Here is a 3,782-nt window from a genome sequence, read left to right as displayed (position 1 = left end):
TTAGTTTTAGATAGTAACAAAAAATCACAAAACGTTACTCCTTCGCGACAAAATGTGGGTAGGCACTTTTATTGATTTGTGTTAGAAGTGGGTACTCCGACACAATTACATAGATTTCATCCTCAGTAGGTAAAGGTTTTCCATAATGAAATAATCTCAAAACTTAGACTCAAAGCGTAAAAAAACATTGTAGTACGAAAAAAAAAGGTAATATACGACCGAACAAAAAAAAATTAATGCATCCGAATCATGCGTACTAAACGTGGGAACCACAGTGTTTGAAACGTCGGTACCTAATTATCTATGTGTTTTATAAATATTCATCAAATAACGCAGTAAGTGAGTACGTACAACTTTATTGGAGGATCTTCACAAACCTACCTAGCCCAGCAGTACCTTAAAATGTGTATTTTTCTACGAATGACAAACAATAGACATTATGTAAAGAGTTTCAACCGTTACGCTACTTATGTTTTACCAAAGACCTGCTACTAATGTTCATTACGTTCGGAACCAAACGCTCGCCCTCGCTCCGAGCTCATATCTAACTCCGTTATGTTAATGCGCAGTTAACCTCGATACCACACGTTTTCCTCCCGCGGCACACATGACTCGCATAAACCGTAATAATTACCGACAAAAACTCCTCAAACGGCTCCCGAAATCCTGTTAATTACCCCAAATATGTCATCTATGTGTACAAAGATGGCGGCTCCGTGTGCGCGGGCGCACAACAAATTGCTGCGCGCAAATGATGCGCGTAGACAAACGCGCCGACGAATCGAACGCGGTGCTACTGTGCTTTGTGTGCAGCCAGAAGGTGCAGTCGCCGTGAGATATATCGGAGCTACCGTGGTTTTTAAAAATCCGATCCGATATCGGATGTCGGACCGATATCCCATGTATTTAATACGCCGCCATCTTTGATTTTTTCCTTTGAAATCCTTCCTACATCCGATATCGGATCGGATAATGTGAAAACGCACTCATAGGTAGGACTTACATATATATGGTATCTACCCAGACAACTTTGGGTACCTACTAATTGACAGTTTTTTTGACAGTAGTTTATGGTAGAAAACACAGAGAACGATTGTCGATGTCGATTGAAGAACGTGCATTATATTGGAAATTGGAAGTATCATCGCAAGATAGACATTTTTAAGATCGTATTGATGTTCCTAACCAAATTAATTTTCCAAATTCTATATCTAATTTAAAATAAAATGTACCTATGTACAACTAACTATCATACTACAACAAGTTAATTTGTTTTATGTAATGTTTGGTTTTGATAAGACCAGCCGCTGTTTTCGTCGCCTTGTTAGGCACCTACGTAATGTTGTTTAAAGGTGGAAGAAGATATATTATTTTCATCACATTTGCTGTTTAAAGGTAACATTACGTCTAAGTGTACTGAAGCATAATGTACTATTTTATTCCCAAGGGAATAATGGATTTAGTTTTAAAAAATAATACAATCCGTACATACTTCAGGCAAAGGATCTGCCAAGGATTTTTATTGCACAACCAAAATTTGACTATTAAGCTATAAAATATATTATACGGTATGAAAAATGCATTTTATTTATGTTTCACAACTATTTCATTGTGTTTTGCATTTATTTCGTAAATTTAACTCAGACAAATTGTTATAATTTACAATCAATATGCTCTCTACTCGCGCTTGACCGCGTGCGTAAGCGAGGCACCCACCGTTGCCTAGCAACGGAGAGTACCTACAACAGATCAAAATATTTAAATGAATGAAAAATTAAGTAAAATTTTAGTTTAATTATATGATTTATATGGATTCCCTCTTTGTGGCATAACTTTATTTGTCCGAAACGCTTTTTTCATAACAGATTTGGCATAATCGATTTTTGGCGAATGTTAATGTAGCATAAACATTGTTTGGTATAATTCACGATATTTCGAATATTATTTTGTCCGAAAATATATTGACCTACTATTATTGAGGCCGAGTGTTATTAGGAAGAAATTGGATGAGCATAAATATTTTTGGCATACATCCCATTATCCGAAACTTATTTCGCATACATTTTTCGTTAAGCAGAAACGCTCTTTTAGGGAAAAATGGTTACACTAGGTTAGAATTGCGAACTCTACAGATACTCACTGCTCCAGAAAAGTGGGTTAGGTTAGGTTAAAGCTGCGACTATTACAGAAAAGCTCCGCTAGGGAAAAGTGGGTTAGGTTAGGTTAGAACTGCGACCACAACAAACACGAAAATGGGTTAGGTTAGGTTAGAACTGCGACCTCAACAGAAAAGCACCGCTAGGGATACATGGGTTAGGTTAAGTTAGAACTGCGACCACAACAGAAAAGCACCACTAGGGAAAAGTGGGTTAGGTTAGGTTAGAACTGCGACCACAACAGAAAATTACCGCTAGGAAAAAGTGGGTTAGGTTAGGTTACAACTGCGACCACAACAAAAACGCACTGCTAGGTAAAAGTGAAACCCACCCACCAAAATAAATTCGGCAAAACAATAAATCGGAACACTACTAAGTTTATGCTCATAAAATTTATGCGTAAAAATGATTCGGAGCACCAAATTTATGTACAAAGAATATTCGGACAAATCACAATCTGCCTAAACAGATTATGCTAAACTTGACTATGCCATAGCAGTTTATGCACAAAGCCAATTATGACTAAATCGATTATGCACAATAGAATTATTCATAAAAAAATTATGCCACAACAGGGTGAACCGATTTATATGCTTTTTTGAACGTTGTATTTAATGTATATGCGGTATTTTCGTGTTTGTTTTCGTTCAAAAAGTGTTTGTTATCAAAAACAATGGATTTAATATGAATAATCTGATGTAGATCAAGATACACTACTGGTCGCAATGCCGCCGGTTGAAGGTTTTGCCTTATGACTGTTTCCTCTGTATTTTTCTCTCAGATGTGATGAAAAACATTGTGTGTAACTCAGGAGGTAAGGACATTAAAGACTTGTGTCTATTATTCACTCCTGCCTGCGGCAGTCGAGAATACCTAATAACAAGCGTCTTTAATGTCCCCCTTACCTCCCTTGTTGCACAATGTACCTACTATTGTTTTCTGATGGCATGTGTTCAGCAAAATTTGGTAGGTAATGTACAAGTAGGTTACATAGTTACGTAGGTAGGAGCACGTAATGGTGTACCTACATATTATTACCCACATATTTATTTAGATAAGTTATGCATTATGGAAATACTTAATGAGGCTTATTTACTACAGCATCACCTATTAATAATCGGATTGAGGCTGCCGTTAAACTGAAACAAATATACATATTTAGCAACAAATCTCGTGCGCATACCCACGGAAGTGGAACTAACTACCCTCTGTTGCGAGTCAGTAAACGGCTAACGAACATACATTATCAATTACAAGAGTACACGGATCCGGCACATAACATGCTCCTACATCATACCATTCATACCCCGTCCATACACGTCCCTGCAGTCGTCTCGCTCGCCGCCCGAGCGCAGCCGACCGAACGGGGAAACAGACATTCTACAACGCCACCGCGCCACGCCGACGCCTCTAAACCCTGCACGCAGGGTCGAAGCTGCCGCGGCTCGAGATGGAGATGCATCAACACGCTTCAAATAGAACGCGACACGGAAAAAGGAAAGCGTTCGAAATGAAGCGCGGCGATTGGGCGACGCGCGCCAATGGCGGCGACGGGCGGGGCCGGCGCGCATGCGCGGCGGCGGCGGCGGCGGCGGGCGGCGGCGCGCGCGCACACGTCCCGCTCGC

The sequence above is a fragment of the Leguminivora glycinivorella genome, chromosome 13, assembly GCF_023078275.1.
Source record: "Leguminivora glycinivorella isolate SPB_JAAS2020 chromosome 13, LegGlyc_1.1, whole genome shotgun sequence".
NCBI lineage: Eukaryota > Metazoa > Arthropoda > Insecta > Lepidoptera > Tortricidae > Leguminivora > Leguminivora glycinivorella.
Note: the sequence above shows the minus strand (reverse complement) of the source record.